The 17,464-nt window shown below is 42.4% G+C and overlaps 2 long non-coding RNA genes across 2 annotated transcripts in view; one reads left to right on the top strand and one right to left on the bottom strand.

Moving 5' to 3' along the window:
• LOC126979660 (uncharacterized) overlaps window positions 1–58 on the bottom strand; it is a 145,567-nt gene extending 145,509 nt beyond the window's left edge. The window contains exon 1 of the long non-coding RNA XR_007732860.1: window positions 14–58. This is a non-coding gene — a long non-coding RNA (uncharacterized LOC126979660). The remainder of the gene's footprint in view (window positions 1–13) is intronic.
• The window catches only part of LOC126979656 (uncharacterized), a 195,565-nt gene that overhangs the window by 79,267 nt on the left and 98,834 nt on the right, over window positions 1–17,464 (top strand). The gene's annotated exons all lie outside the window — the stretch shown is intronic.

The following is a 17,464-nucleotide window of genomic DNA, read 5'->3' as shown; positions in this document are numbered from 1 at the left end:
TAAGATTGCTTACCATCGCTGTCAGAAGTTGAACCTATATTTGTCCTAGGTCAATGATTTTTTTTTTTTTTTTGAGAGGAGGAAATACTGTTACGTATTTACGCCCCGGAACGGGGCTTAATATGTCGGACTCGAGTGTCCGCGTAAGCGGACGCCCCATACCGACTAAAACCTCCTCTGTGCTGTTAGCAGCCCTGGCTTTCACAGCGAAGTAGGACGTGGGCCGTGGAGGCCGCAAAGACTACGCAACAACAGTCGCGGGGCGTCTCCTAAGGAGACTCGAACCTCAGACCGGCTGTGTGCTTGTGGGAAGGAGAGAGAATGAAAATGAAAATGAAGATGAAAAGATGAGAAGAACACACTCGCCGGCGAGTGTGGTGATGTTTAGTGTAATGTATGTAAGTGTGTGTGTATGTGTTTATGATTGTATGTATGTATGTTTGTATGTGTGTAAGTAGTGTAAATGTTAGTGTGCATGTATGTTTGTGTTTGTGTCTGTTTGTGGAGTGTGTTTGTGGTTGTGTAAGTGGTGTATGTCAGTCCGTCAGTCAGTCCGTGTGTTAGTGAGTGTAGTGAGGTAGGTCAATGATGTACTGGCGAGCTATATTTCTTCAAGTCATGAAGAATGCACCTTCTTACCTTTCGGTCACCTCTTAGTGCTAAAACTTAAAAATAACACAAGATATCTGAAAAAAGTCAAGAAATCGCAACAAACTAGGGTTGTTATTCACAATAATTTATGTTAGTCAACAACACTACTTTGGTATATTTACAGGTATTCACGAAGGACACTATATACTTGTTTGTGAGGCGCCAAGAGATGGGGGTACATTACATATCTTCAATTTATGGGCGTAGCATTTAAGTATAAATATTGGAATTGCTTTTTATTATATGAATTAAGAAATCACTTTTACTTTTAATTACACCGATTCCCTGCTAGCAAAAATAATTGCCCAGAAATATTGGGCTTGGTATTTCTAGTTAGATGTAAATCCTATTCCATACATATTCGTATTTCAAAAAATAGTCTCACTGTATATATTTACCACTTTCTTGCCATAAGGTGTATGTATGATTGCTGCAACAAATTACCTTCTTTAATTCAGCTTAATTAAAGGAGGACTTTTAAATATATAACTTATTTTTTAAGGATGATAATAGACTGTACTAGTTTGGCCATAAATACCTACTGTTACAGTTAAAAATAAACAAAATATTACATTTGAATTTAGATTCTATCGTTTTTATATATATGAGTTTTCTCATTTTGGCGCCAATACATTGTATGATATTGACACGGGAGTGGGTCAGGGATTGGAAATAATACTCCGCTTATAGGAACGAGTCTTTATTTGCGTTCACTTTTTCTGAACTTACACATTTTCCATCCCTTTTTTTCTGTTCGATTTGATCCTGAACTTACTAGAAATTTCCATTAACTTTACAAAACCCAAAAAATTCCAAACACTGGTAGGTGTTTCGAACCCGGGTCTACAGCGTCTAAAGTAAACACTTTTCCGCTGAGCTACGAATATTGCTGACGGAGCTGTTGAAATTAACAATGTCTTGAAGTTTGACAACTCTCGTCATATACTTTGAAGCGTTGCTACGCAACACTGCCCTCTCCCAAGACATGATCGTCCCGATCATCGTTGCTTCCATAGTACTTAGCCACCCGATCGACATGTACGATTTTCGGGGGACTTCGAGGGGTACGCTGGATCCTGAGAGTCACATCATTTATCCTTGTGATTATTTTGTATGGTCCCTCCCAACTTGGTTGGAGCTTCGGAGACTTTACAGGACTGTGTAACCAAATCAGGGTTCCCTCTTCAAAACTAGGAATATTAGCTCTTCGATCGTAGCGGGTCTTCATCCGTTCACTTGCCTTAAGCCCAGTTGTTCTAATTTCCTCGTAGATGCTCATCCACATATTCTGTTATACTTTTCGGAGTATCCGGTGGACAGCCTGAGAGTAAATCAGCTAGCAATTTCAATTCCCTTCCAAAATTGGCGTAGGCAGGAGTCACCGTTGTCGTCTCGTTTATTGCGCTTCTATACGACATAAGAAACAGTGGAATGTACTCATCCCAGTTATCCTGATGACTGTCCACTACTTTTGCCAGATGTCGCTCCAATGTTTGGTTAAACCTCTCCACCATCCCGTCCGATTGTGGATGATATGGCGTAATTCTGGTCTTATGGATTCCCAAGATCTTGCAAACTTCTTGAAATACTTGTGACTCGAAGTTCCGCCCTTGGTCACTGTGCATCTCCAAAGGCACACCGAATCTGCAGAAAACTTCATTCACCAGCTTCGTCGCAACGGTAACTGCTTCTTGATTCGGTAGAGCAAATGCTTCCGGCCACTTCGTGATTAATCCACCATTATGTAACGGTTTCCAGCTTTGGTGACTGGAAACGGTCCGGCTATATCCAGAGCTACTCTCTCCCACGGAGCCCCAACATTATACAATTTCTGAGGTCCTTTGACAGCTGCACAACTCTTGCATTTACGGCACCAGTCTTCCACATCATCACGGCAATGCAACCAGTAAAATCGTTCTTTAATTTTTATGAGAGTTCTTCTTATTCCCAAATGTCCACCTGAAGAACCATCGTGATAAGCTCTCAGGATCTCGTTCACCTTCTCCCTGGGAACGACCAATTGCAGATGGCAATCCTTTCCTTGCGGGGTTTCCCATTTCCAGCAGAGCAGCCCGTCATGCATCACCAAACTGTTCCATTGTGCCCAGAGACTCTTAGTAGCCGTACTGTGTCTAGCCACTTCAGACCATTTTGGTTTAAGTGATCCACTTGCAAGCCAATGTAAAAGTGGTTGAAGATCCTTATCATTTTCCTGAGCTCTCCTCATTGCATCGTTTCTCCAGTTCTCGTCGATCGAATCTGTTCTGATCAGCCGGATTATAAAATTCTCTTTCTCCTCCTGACGAATGCAATGTTTGCATTCCATCGGACAAGGTCTTCTAGATAACGCATCTGCATTTCCATGACTTTTTCCTCCTCGATGCTCGATTTCAAAGTCATACTCTTGAAGTTGTAAGTAGTCCTAGAAATGCTCTCACATGTGTCTTTTCTGTCGACGTCGGCCAGTCCTTGACAGCACTTATCTTGGCAGGATCCGTCGCAACGCCTTGCTCCGAGATAACGTGCCCCAAGAAACAACCTGACGTTGAAAGAAGGAACATTTCTTTGGACTCAACTTCAAGTTGGCACCCTGCAGTTTTGCGAAGACGTTTTCGAGCTTCTTAAGATGATCTTCAAAACTTCGTCCCATAATGATTATGTCATCCAAGTAGACAAGGCAGGTTTCTCCCAACATACCTGCCAGCACATTATTATTATTTGAAGAGGGTGGCTATTTCCTGGTCCTAAAAGGTTCCTAATAACACCGCGTCCAGAATTGGACTATTGTGTTCGCCACTCAATCATCATCAAGCCCTGCCGCCTTTACGAACCGCAGTAGTTCCTTGACGCGAGTGTTGCAAACACTATCTGGTGGTACGAAGTAGTTACCAAAGATTGTGTTACGCTTATGCATTAGTGGGCCGCAGTCGCAGAGTAGATGAATAGGTGTTTCATCATCCTCAAGGCAGAACCTGCAAGCTTTGTCGCTTCTGATGCCGACCACACTGAGGTGCTTGTTTAGGCGACAGTGCCCGGTTAGCATCCTAGTGAGTATGCATAGATTTTTCCTGTTCAATGATAGGGCTTCATTCGCATAGCTACTGTTGAATGCCCTTATCAGAGCAGAGTGGTTTAAACCTGAAGAGTTGTTCCAGCGTTTAAGTGCTTCTTGTTTACATTGGTTACTCAGGGTGTGTCGGATGGCGCTCTTGGGCAGTCCACAAATGGGTTCCGGACCATATCGGACTGCTTTAGCCCCAGCTCTTGCGAGCTCATCGGCCATTTCATTGCCTATGATTCCGGCATGCCCTGGGACCCATCTGAGAATCACTCTGTTTTTCATGCCTAATGAATTCAGGCATTCAACGCAATTATTGACTAACTTAGACGACGTCAAGTCAGCGTCTAAAGCCAACAATGCTGCCTGACTATCAAAGTGAATGTATATGTTATGATTGAAGTAGCCTTTTTGGATATTGGTTTCCGCGCATTCCAGGATGGCGTACACCTCTGCTTGAAATATGGAGGTTAAGCTTCCCAGGTTTGTGCTGGATTTAAACCTGGGGCGTTCTCCACAGACCCCACAGCCGACTTCATTTTTCATTTTGGACCCATCGGTGAACCACATGAGGCTCCCGTCCTTCCACGTGACTTTGTTGTTCATCCAGTCGTCCCTGGAAGGTAGTTCCACGATATAGTGTTTAACAGAGATTAATTGTGGAATCATCTGATCAGGTAACATGCCTAATATGTGGTCTCGCAGAACTGAGTCCTCTAAGGTCCTAAGCGTTTGCGACATCCAGTTACATGAACCCCCCTGGGCGATTGCCCTCAGCATGCTTGCATTCGCCTCTTGCTGTATGAACAGTGGAAGAGGCGGTAGGTTTAGCATTGCTTAAATGGCGGCACCAGGAGTAGACGTCATGGCTCCGGTTACCAACATACAGGCAAGTCTCTGCTGGCTATTTAGTCTGTCTGCAGTTGTTTTCTGGTTGGCTTTGTTCCACCACACAATGGAGGCGTATGTGATTGTTGGTCTCACAATTGCTTTGAATAGCCATAGGAGGATCTTGGGGCGCATTCCCCAATGTCTCCCTACCAGACGTCGACATACACCCAAGGTTGTTTTAGCCTTTTTCACGGCTTTGTCGATGTGAGAATTCCATGTGAGTTTCTCGTCGAATGTGACTCCCAGATACTTAACCTCAGCTGAGAATTCCAAAGTAGAGCCGTTCAAGGTGGGAGACTTCAGTTTGTTAAGTGTCCGTTTCCTCGTGAATGGCACAATAACAGTCTTTCCTGCGTTGACTGACAGTTTGTTGGCTGTACACCACTGTGAGATGGTGTTTAGCGCCTTTTGCAATATAGAGCTTAGTAAGCTTTGGCAGAAACCTCTGACGATAATAACTAGGTCGTCTGCGTACCCTAGTGCATCAATTCTGAGTTCTGCCAGCTTACTAAGTAGTTCGTCTACTGCTAGTGTCCATAGAAGTAGCGAAAGAACGCCACCTTGTGGGCAACCTCGCGTAGTGTATAGCTCCAGTGATGTCCCATGGAGGGAGATTAGAGCTTTGCGATTTGAGAGCATTGACCTTACCCATTTGACAGTGGTGGAGTCTACATTTTTTTAATTAGTCCCTTCACTAGCGTGTCTGTCGGGGTATTGTCAAAGGCGCCCTCAATGTCTAGAAACGCACAGAGTGCAATCTGTTTGTCTTGTAACGCCTTCTCGACTCTATCCACAAGTTGTAGAAGGGCCGTTTCTGTAGACCTGCCTCTACAGTAGGCGTGTTGAGAACTATGAATGGGCTTTAGGCTTAGAGCATGCTCTCTTATGTGTCTGTCCAAGACTTTCTCAATAACCTTCAGGAGAAAGGAGGTAAGGCTTATGGGTCTGAAGGAGCTTGGCAGGGAGTTGTCCTTTCTGCCTGCCTTAGGTATAAATAGTACTTTAGCCCTAGTCCATTGTTCTGGAAGATAGCCCCAGGCAAAGCTTAGATGGGTAGCCCCCGGAAAGTGGTGGGCCATCAGTACTCTTACGTTTTCTACCTCATCGGCTGTAAAAGATCCATCTGGTCTCTTCAGCAGGCCGATTTGGCTAGGTTTGTCCTTGGCGAGCAGTTTGTGTACTCGGGATCCTTGGGGAGTTTTAGATAAATACTCGCAGAACCTCTTCCAAGATGCTCGTTTGGCCTTCTCTGTTGTAATCTGTTAGGGCTTCTTTGTAGGGTTCCCATTCTTGGGTCTTTTTAGCCCTGTTAAACAGCCTTCTGGATTTCTTCCTTAGTTTGTTCAAGTTTGAATTCCACCAAGACACTTTCCTGTTTGAGTGTTGTAAAGAGAGAGGGCAGCTAGCCTCGTAGGCGTCAGTGATGCCATCCGTGGTTACTTTCACTGCCAACTCCAGCTCATCCAGGGTTCTGATGCGCTTAGGGATATTCTCCAAATTACTCCTGAGTTTCTCTTTATAGACAGTCCAGTTTGTTTTCTTTGGATCCCTAAACGAATATGTTTGTTTTTCGAGGCAAGTCAAGATGTCAAATGCTATGTGTCGGTGATCCGATAGCGAAATTTCATCACTGACTCGCCAGTTTGATATTCGCCTGGCAATGTTGTCGGTAGCGAAAGTAATATCTAGAACTTCCTGCCTGTTTGAGGTAACGAAGGTTGGCTTATTACCTCTGTTTAGTACCTGTAGGCCGTTAGTGTCTAAGAAATTAAGAAGTTGCTCACCTCTGTGGTTGACGTCGCTGCTTCCCCAAGTTGTGTGGTGCGCATTGACGTCGGCCCCGACAATCAGTTCGGCGTTGTTGCGTCGTGCATACTCGACCACTCTCGCCAATTCTGTTGTCGGGTCTCTTTCTTCATATGGGAGGTACGCCGAGCAAACGATCACCTTGGTGCCTTCCCAACCTTCGAAACAGATATACGCCGCAACAAGGTCGTCGGTGCAGACCTCTGTAACAGGTAAGAAATTAGTGTTTTTGTTGAAGACTATGCAAGCTCTGGGTTTTGATCCGCTGATATTGTAGATTAACTTACCAGCGGTGTTCAGTCCCAGTATTTTGCCGGTGTTAACCCACGGCTCTTGTAGTAGGGCAAAGAGGATTTCACTACTCGCAAGGCATTTCTCCATTACTGCAGTAGCAGCTTTGGCGTGGTGGAGGTTTGCCTGGAGTATCCTCGCCCTATTTCTGCGGTGCGTCATTGGATCCCACCGGAGGTGGAAGGCTTAGGTCGGTCTGTCTTCTGGTATGGGTGTTTCCGCCCGCGGCCAGAATTAGCCCGACTCTGATCCTTCCCTCCCCTGAGGGGACCTGAGACGTTCCTCGACATCGGTCCTTTGCCCCGGAACGTAGTTGTGGGGGCAGCCGGCCGTTGCGGAGTCCTTGAGATCCCGGATGTTCCCGGTCGCACAGGCCCGCTGGTCTGGGTGGGTTGCTGTCCACTCGCTGCTGCGGAACCCTCAGAGACGCCCTTGATCTTAAAATTGATCTTTCTAAAACCAAGGGCAGCTCTGCACTCGGACTCTTTCAGAGTCTCCGCGGAGGGATCGTCCAAGGAAAAAGTGACCACTTGGCCTCCCTTGTCCTCCCTCGCGTGGAGCACCTTCCAGTGTTCGGTGTTCAGTCCCGCATTTTGCGCTCGGATCAGCTTCAGTGCCTCTTCGACTGTGTCAACCTCAGTGTTCGGCAGAAAAGTCGTGGCTATGGAGGGTTTGGGCAGTTGTTCCTCCGACATGCATGAGAGCTCTGCCTCCGGCCACGGCTTCAGATCCTTGACTTTGTCCACAAGCCACTCTCGGCTGAAATCATTTTCGCAAGTCACCAGAATCCAACCAGGCTTGTGGGCAAAGCCCAAAAATGTCGGCCCGGTACCTTGTTCAGCCCCGGTGATCAAAGCAAGAATTGCGCGGCGCACTTTCCGCATTTCGTCCTCGCTCATAGTATGGGTATGTCGAATGCCCACACGTGAGGACCCGGTTACCTCCTTGAAGCTAGGTCTTCCCGAGGTTGACTGAGTGTCATCTAGCCTGGGTACCTTCTTCGGCTGGGTTTTCGGAGAAATCTCCTCTGACCTGCCACGTTTTTCAGCTTTCGCTTCAGGTGGTGGAGGGTTGTGACCTGCTTTCTGTAGGTCATTCCAAGGCATTTTGGCTAACGCCTTGGCTTCCTCTACAGGCATATCCGTTTGGAGAAGCTTTCTGAATCTTTTCCGGGCTGCACCGGACAGCTTCTTTGGCTTCGTCTTTATTTTTCTCAGTTTCGAGTCTGTTTCCGTAGGCGTTGTGGTTTCCTTAACGGTTGCCAGCTCGCCTGGGATTAGGCTCTCGGCCTGAGGTAAGTTTTCGGTTCCCTTGGGGGCGTCTAGCCGCTCACCCTCGGGTTCCGAGATATATAGGTTTGCACCTATGGTAGACAAAATAGAATTTAATATATTATTTTCCTCCACTTTGTTCCCACGAGAAGCTAGGGAAATAAAGGTCACGAACCAGCAGAGCCCTGCTTACTGGCCGAAGGGCATAAAATAACACTCCGAGGTGCCCAGGTATCGGAGGTACACCGTTAAAGTCTGAGCTCTCCCCCAGACACGCAGCCCTCGTCACGGTACGTCTCACAACTTGGCTTGGATTCCCTCCTCCTTTATCCGGGCTTGGGACCGGCACCATACCAACCCTTTGATATAGGGAAGGATATGGAGGCGGAGTTTGCCAGCACATGCTCCATCAACCTTTCGAAAGTAGCTGGGGCGTTGCATAATCCGAAGGGCATTGTTTTGAACTGCCATAACCCTTTTCCGGTTGAAAAAGCCGTCTTCTCCTTGTCTTTAGGGTCCAGATTGACTTGCCAGTAGCCACTTTTCAAATCAAGAGTAGAGAACCACATCATGCCACAAAGTGAATCTAATGTGTCATCGATTCTTGGCAACGGATAACTGTCTTTCTTAGTTGCATCGTTCAAACGCCGATAGTCCACACAAAATCTAGTTGATCCATCCTTCTTCTTCACCAGAACCACTGGAGAACACCATCGACTCGATGACGGTTCTATCACACCATTTTCTTTCATATCCCGAATCATGTCTTCCACTTCTTGCTCACGTGCAAACGGAATACGTCTTGGTCTTTGCCGTATCGGAACAGTGTCTCCTGTGTCGATCTTGTGTTTCACTAAACCAGTTCTTCCGATGTCCCCGTCGTTCTTCGAGAACATCCCGGCGTAGCGTAGTAGGAAATTTCTCGCTTTGATTAACTGTAGCTTGGTAAGATTATCCTTACAGCCATCCAGAAGTTTCTGTATGTTCACATCCTGGCTTGCAGCTACGGTTTTCCTCCCTTCTTCACACTTTCTTAACCAAGCTATCTCCTCACAAGCTCCTATCACTGTTCCTTTCCTAATGATTTGCTCGTCCTTATGAGGATTAAACACGGGAACCATCGCAATTTGGGAGTTTCCCACAACAGTCCTGGCTGGGATCCATGTCGTCTCCGATGTCTCTCTTTCTATTATTGTGTGTGTTACTTTGTCTTCCTCTGTCATCCCTTGGCAGGACTACCGGGACAAGGGTCTGCGATCTCGGATTTAAAGTAGTGTCTCGTAAGCACAACACTTTCCCAAAAGTTCCGCCTTTTATTGGAATTTCTTCACCTCCATGCTTCAATACACCATGTTTCATGTTAATCGTACACTGATGATTTCGAAGAAAATCCAACCAAATGATGCAGTCATCTGTGATATCCGCGATTACCACTTTTTGCCAGTACAACGTATTACCGATCTTCTTTCCCTGGACTGGTATGCGCTGGCCGGTAGCTGTTGTGAGTGTTAAGTTTGCATTTTCTCGCATATATCGTCTTCCGATGCTCTCTAGTCTTCTTTGGCTAACGACTGTACGTGAGGCTCCCGTATCCAAAGTGAAATGGCAAGATTTTCCATTTATAATTCCCTCTATAACTAAAGTGTTTCCGTCACATGTCTGCTTAACGAAGGTCCTTGGGGCTTTGCTTCTACCAGCCAGCGCCCACCCCACTGCCCTGGCCTTTTCTAGTTTTCCCTGCTGCTCCAGCGGTGATGTTGAGACCGCCGCATCCTTCCTACCTTATGCTCTCACGCCTGGGGCAAGTGCTCCTAATGTGTCCTCGCTCCCCACACCCATAGCATACTGGGCTATATGCTTGCCTTCGGCTGGAATCTGCTGGTACAATTTTGCGGAGTCTCAACGCCCGAGAATCGTAGCGAACCACTTCCACTTCCAACGCATGTGCCACCGCTTCCTTCAAGCTAGTATGATGACTCAGTCGTACGGCTGCTCTTACTTCGGCGTCCCGTATTCCATGGATGAACACTTGGAGCAACATTTCTTCTATTGCAGCTGGCGACGACTGATATGCTTTACGCACTAGCTTCTCAGCTTCCACGGACCACTGCTGCAGAGTTTCGTTGGCCCTTTGACTGCGGTCCTTAAGCTGCGCCCGATACAGATGCTCAAGGTGTTTATCGCCATAACGTGCCTCCAACGCGTCAAGAAGGTCCGTGTAGGTTACTTCCTCCTTCCCAGCGCCGAGTGCTTCCAATACGGAAAGTGCTTCTTCACGGAGTGCTAGTGTGAGGGCAGAGTGTGCTTCTTGGTCACTCCAACCACTTGCCCTTCTGACCGTCTCTAATTGTAGCTTGAAGGCGGCCCAGGAAGACTTGCCGTCGTAAGGGGGTACTTTCAAACTTCTGGTCGACGTAATTCCGCAGGCTGAAGGACCCCCACACACGACATTCCTATTGAGCTGATGAATGGTTGCTTCCATCTCCCCCATCTTCCATTCCACAGTGTCAATCCGGACGATCTCCTTTTCTACAGTGTCAATACGGGCGATCACCTTTTCCACAGCGTCAATCCGGGCGGAGTTTTTCTGCACCACGGATAAAATTTCCTTGGAGAGGCCTTCATGCAGACCTCGCAGCTGCTCCTCTTGTCGACGTGCTTGCTCTTCCTGTCAGCGCACTTGCTCCTCCTGTCGGCGCACTTGCTCCTCTTGTAGGCGCGCTTGTTCATCTTGCAAGCCCCGCAGCTGCTCCTCCTGTCGGCGTGTTTGCTCCTCCTGTCGGCGCGCTTGCTCCTCCTGTCGGCGCGCTTGCTCTTGCATCATGGCGGTCATCTGCTGCATGAGCGCGCTGATGTCTACGGCAGGTGTCTGCGGTGCTGGAAATAATACTCCGCTTATAGGAACGAGTCTTTATTTGCGTTCACTTTTTCTGAACTTGCACTTGCCGGTCTGCCGCTGTTCCTCTTGTGGGCGGCAGTACCTTCAACGCGTCACACTGCACCGAAGACTAGGTCTCCTTCTATCTTCTTCTTCTTGGAACACTTCCACTTTTCACTACTTCTTCTTTTCTTCTTCTTCTTCTTCTTTACACTTTCGATTCAGAACTAGAACTGCCGTAGGCCACGCTTAGTACGGCTTATATACCCCCGGATCTGTTCCATTTTCAAAATGATTCCCCCATTCCATCTTTAAATTTAAATTGTACTAGAAAATTCTTTTAACTATTTGTATCTTGCTTACACAATTTCCATCCCTTTTTTTCTGTTCGATTTGATCCTGAACTTACTATAAATTTCCATTAACCTTACAAAACCAAAAAAAATTCCATACACTGGTAGGTGTATCGAACCCGGGTCTACAGCGTCCAAAGTAAACACTTTTCCGCTGAGCTACGAATATTGCTGACGGAGCTGTTGAAATTAACAATGTCTTGAAGTTTGACAACTCTCGTTATATACTTCGAAGCGTTGCTACGCAACAATATTTTGCGATATTAAAATGGAGTGCGGTGATACAGAGAACCGAATCACTTTGATTGCATTACACAAAGTAGATATAAAGCTCTCCATACGCTTGGTATTAGTAAAATGTTTGTGTACTGGGCCATTAATAGATACAATGAGACCTCCTCTGTGTGTGACAGAAAATATCTGGCCGTCCACGCAGTGTTCGTAAGAAAAAGGTGGTCAAAGCAGTAAGGGAAAGAATTCGAAGAAATCCTGCCGGAAGCAAAAGATTTCATCTCGTATCTTAAGAGATGACCTAGGACTTGCAGCCTATAAGAGACGTACTGGTAATTTCTTAATTGAAAGGTTAAAAAAAACGTTAGTAAATTCGAAACATCTACTGAAGCATTACGCAAAGCGAGGCCACGGAAAAATTATGTTTACGGATGAGAATTTTAACTAACAATATGACCGTGTTTATGCTCAAGGCTGAAATAACACTCATTGTGAATGTTATAATTAATGTTATTTGCAATAGAAAATTGTTTTTGTATTGTATTTATGGCAAGACTAGATAATTATGTAGGTATTATTTTATAGACACTTAACTTCACCTTTGTTTGGTGGCCACAATTTTTTAGCTGTTTTTTTTCTGTAGGGAGCTCCATCCCCGCTCCCTACGGTGGACTCCAACCATCTAATGAGTCCCCCCTGGGCACCCCCCCCCCCCTTTTGACTTTTTAAGCGGCTTTAATACAGTTCAGGGCAACCCCGTTTCACTGCGATCAATGTGATCTATTGTGGTACTGTTAAGATTGATTCTTTTTATGAATCTTATTATATCTAACGTAGTAAGGCAATTCACATGGTCTCGAGCCCAGACGACTTCGGAAATGCTATCGCTCGTGGCTCGACATTTTTGACTACAACATATTTTTTGCAGTTAGTTGATTTATCTCAAGTGGTTGAAGAATTGTTCTAAAATGACCGTAAAACGTGATTTCATCTGCAGTATTACAATATAATACTTATGTCAGCAATGTGAGCTTGATGAACGTCATGGAGCGCCATAAGATTTCCCAATTAATATTTTTTTCTCTCAAATATATAATATTGACACTCTTTTACACAAATTATCTTGCCCAAAACTAGGCAAAGCCTGTACCGTGAGTACAAGACAATGATATATTTAATACGATATATTTTAAAAAATTAAACATACATAAAGTCATATAAACATTAATGACTCCGAATCAAACATCCATATTCATCATAATATAAATGTTTGCACCTACCGGGATTCGAACCCGGGACCTCAAGCTCAGTAGGCAGGGTCACTAACCACTGGGTTGGTTGGGTCGTCAATACAATCTACAAGCAGCTCTGCAATCTCTGAGTCCTAGGATTGAGAGGTGTTTACTTAGTCTGCAGTTTTTGTATCATTTACTATCTTGAGGTTTTTGAGAGGGTCTTCCCAATGTGTTGATTGCAGCCTATTTTTTCAAATATTCTTCTATAGCAACACTGGTGATATGATTGTAAATAAAACAGATTTTACTCTATAACACATATATTTGCTCTACAACATATTATATATTATGTATTTTACATAGATAAAGATGATAATTCTACTAACAACATCAATTAACAACAATTAAGTAAATATCCACTAAATTACTTTTTTCTATTTGTTTCATTTAACTTTATGCTGAAGATCGTTAAAACTAGGATATTTTAGATACTTTTATTTTATGTACAATAGGCCGAAAAGAAAGCGGGTCTGTACCAAAAACCTCAATAACTTCTTAAATATTGATGCTAGTCTTATAAAATTTCAAGGTTGTGAAGTTTATTCTGAACAAAGGTAAAATATGTAAGAATGAAAAATTTTCACTAGATTTTGCAAAATATGCTCGTGTAGTGCCACGACGAACTGTTAATAGAGCTGTTATAGGGACTGGCATACTTCCCACCAGTTTTCTGAGCCGACGCAGAAGAATATTCTCCCATCCTTTTATTGGTGCATAGTCTTTCAGTTGACATAGTTTGATTTTGGGGAAATTTTGCTGCAGTACACGACGTCCTAGTTCATTACAGACATGCTCGATCAAGTTCATGTTTGGGCTGCGTGATGATCACTCCTTTTTTCTGATAGCGATATCTTTAAGGTATTCAACAACAAACACTCTCCGAGTTGAGTGTGGACGAGAATTTTCTTGCTTAGCTTCGTTATCGATGGCATTCTCGCCCATATTGACTAAGAATTTTCTTAGGTACTCATTTACGTAAATGTTCGGTGCGACTTTTGGAAGAAATTCCAGCACACATGTGTTTAGAGCATCAACCATAGGGCACTTTCGCTTCAATGCAGACTTGGTTATAGCACTCTCCTGGTCTTCTTCTGTCTTCTACAGACACTCTGCCTCCGATTGTGCGTGTATATTATCATTCATGTGTTCGAGAGTAACTCAGCCTTGAATTTTGGTGCCTTTCTTTTTCAGTTTTGGATCATATGCTGGTCTAAATGCATTTTTTTTCAAATTTGTTTAATGCAGGCGCCATCACACTGTACACGGGTTACTCCCTCCAGCACGTTTGAATGTGGTTTTTGACTTCAACAGCCCCTTGAAATCGATTTGTCAAAATTGTCATGATATATCGATCCTCCCGCGTCGTCGTGGAACTTGTTCCTGGTCTATGAATATTCGACCAAGTTTCTTCAAATCGCCAGTGCACTGTTTGAACTATTGCGAGCGACACATTTGCAGTTCTCGCTGTATACTGCTGACTATGAACATCTTCCAGTAGTGTTGGTATTCTGGTACAATCTTCAGCGTTTAGAGGCATATTTTTATTTGAATATGGTAAATGGAGCAATGTATTTATGCACAAGAAATGCAATACAAAACCAAATGTTTCTAAGTTGTTAAAATTTGAGTTATTGTCTACTAATTTCTCATTTTTGGTTTGTATTTCAATCAACAAAAATTTTAATGAAGTTGAATTTTATTTTGTTTTCATTTTGAAAGGATTACTCAAAAAATTTTAATAGTAATAAACTGACCCACTTTCTGTACAGTATATTAAAACTCTCAAGCTGGATGTTATATTTATAATTTCACAATGATGTTTATGGGAACGCTGTCACAAAACTTTAAAAATATTCAAATACCATGGGTATGTATATGCACTGAGACCACTGTACAGTGTGACGTCAACTTAGTATACTGTTTAAGCCGTTTCTTTATAGCCAGTTATATTGGCTACTATTTAAAACGGAACGCAATCCCGTAAAGGTACTGTCAGCCGCATTTTTTGACGCAGCATTCAAATGAGTGTATTAAAGTTTTCTAGTTTACTAAAAAATAACTGTTGTTGGAGTACTGTCAAATTAAAAATATTTGGGATAAGACTGTAGCTATTGTTTATAAAACGTTAGGCACTCGAGTGGTTTTGACTGTTCACGTGATCAAAGGACTGCGAGTACCTACCTTTACCATACCTCGAAAACGCCAGTGCTCACAGTAGAATATGGCGGCGATTTATGACGTCACATATTTCCCTAGGGTACTGCGGCAGTATACTGGCAGTCCATAACGGAACGAATTTTTATACAGTGATAGATAGCACCGTGCAGTGCTCGCAGTGCATATCGGAACATACCCCACATGAAGACTTAAATTTGCTGCAGTATTGTATAGAAATTACAAAAAAAAATTAAGTGCAATTGCAAGCTGTCAACAAGACAGCTTTATGAACTAATTTATGGTATTGTTAATTATAATATTAACTCGCAAAAACGAGTTTAGGACGCGCAATACTACACTACAGCTTTTGATCTTGCGATGTGGCCGTTTATTGCATGCTTAGTATTTGCACGGGTCATCTAGATATGAATAATAGCCATAAATGATGATAATTTGATCCTGAATTAACTTCAAAAGTCTCGTACTAATATTACCAAATATTAATTACATAAAAATTTAATTAACGCAAGATCTTTTAATTTGCTTTCGCCTCAAAAATATACAGACTTCAATAACAAAAAGAAATTTCAACAGTGTTTATATATATTATATAATATCAATCTAATAATATTAAAAATATGTATATATATTTAATGATGTCATTCTTAATCAACATATAATTTTTTATATTTAATTTTCCACTACAATTTATAATAATACTAGTGTACTTACATTCATTGTATTGTCTATTTAAACAATTTTCCGAACTATAATTGACCAAGGGACTAATTCTTTGTCGCCGTATAAATAAGAAGAGATTTAAGTATGAAGATGTCATACTGAAATAAATTTTAATACAAAGTAATTCAATATGAGTGATTTGTTAACTCAAATCAAAATCAAATCAAATCAAAATTTATTTTCAGCTTTTGAAAGACAAAACCTGAATGACTAGATTCGTAAAATGTCTTTTAATGTATGATCTTAAAATGCTTTTAAATCTGCTTGTTTTGAATAAAAAACGATAAAATATAATATGCATTCAGTCTTAGTATTTAAATAAATAAGAACATAATTTGCGAAGTATTTCAACGCCCTCCCAAAAGAGAATGTATCGTCTTTTAAACTGTTCAGTATTTTTTACGACAAATTCATATCTAAATCCCTTTTATTTGACTACACTTAATAATATTCGCTAATATTATGGAATCTTAAGAATACAAGGAAGTCCTTAGATATATTATATATAGATATAAATATATTACATTATAACCATGAGAGAGCCATAAATGAGATTTGCCATCGTCTGTGACAGATCAGTTTGCGTCGCAATAAAATATTTTAAAAATGCCGTCGTGCGTTGTGAAAAAGTGTAAAATCAATAAATGAAAAGATTGTGTATCTGGTATACCCCCTAACCGCACAAACACTAGCATAAAGGTGCTTCACTTGCTAATATCACGGCGCGGAGTCCTTCTTTATTTACTAGTCCGTGATTTTAACAATCATGAAACTATTTGCATACAGTTTTATTAATAGTGCATTATTAAAATATTATTTTTGTTGCACACAAAAACAGTAATGTCATCGCGAACAATAGAAATAGAATAAACAGGGGTTCGTTTTACAAGAAATGTTATTAAAATATTTATTTTGGCACTATTTATATTGCACTACAAAATACCGAGCTCTTATAAAAATATAATTTTTAATTCTAACAAAATTCAATGTTAAAAAATCATCCAATGATAATTTTGTTCAATTTACAATAACACATAAATAATTTATATAAAATAATTGGCATGAGTGGGTTTCCAACATTAATACACTTAAAAGTGTATGTAATAATCTTAGATCATTTATACTCATCTAGATAAACTGTGACAGCTGTGATTATGTCGAAAAAACAGTTACGACAGCTGTTAACCTCTATTTCAAAATAAAGGTAAACAGCTGAAGCAAAGCACGCACACTAACACAAACAGCCACACAAATCGCGAGTGTAAGACGTAGCTTGTCACGCACACTAAACTATTAAACTTGGCCTGAATTCATCGGTTATCTAGCCGCAAGATAGCTCTATCTAGACGTATAAATTATCTAAGGTTAAGTCTAAGCCATGTAGCCATGTAAGCCACTGGATAGGCTGTTCCATATGTTTGACAGCAAATTTTTTGTGGCTATTTGAAGCGCCACTCGCGAGCGTCCAGAGAACTAATTTAGTCGCATAATACAAATGGCTGCGAAGGAACGTACATACTCTGAAGTATTTTTAAAAATTAATTATTTTTTTTATTTAATTTTGTTCGTTTTCCGTGTTCCTTATACTTCAAGAATCAACGTAACAAAGTACACATCTTTTTTGTAAATAGTTCCCCACCATCTATTGATGTTTGCTGAGGCTGTCATTATTAGTTTTACTACCGCAGACTCTCGCTACATGGCCAACAGCCCTAAAATGGCGAATATCAAACAGGCACAAAAGCATTTTGACAGTCGCTAGTCCAGTGGTATATAGCGGAGGTCAGTGGTCTGATCTGTTACATCTGATCTAGTACAGAAAAAATTGACATTTTTATTTA

This window comes from Leptidea sinapis, chromosome 3, assembly GCF_905404315.1.
Source record: "Leptidea sinapis chromosome 3, ilLepSina1.1, whole genome shotgun sequence".
Taxonomy (NCBI): Eukaryota; Metazoa; Arthropoda; class Insecta; order Lepidoptera; family Pieridae; genus Leptidea; species Leptidea sinapis.
Note: the sequence above shows the minus strand (reverse complement) of the source record. Positions and strands in the feature narration are given on the sequence as shown.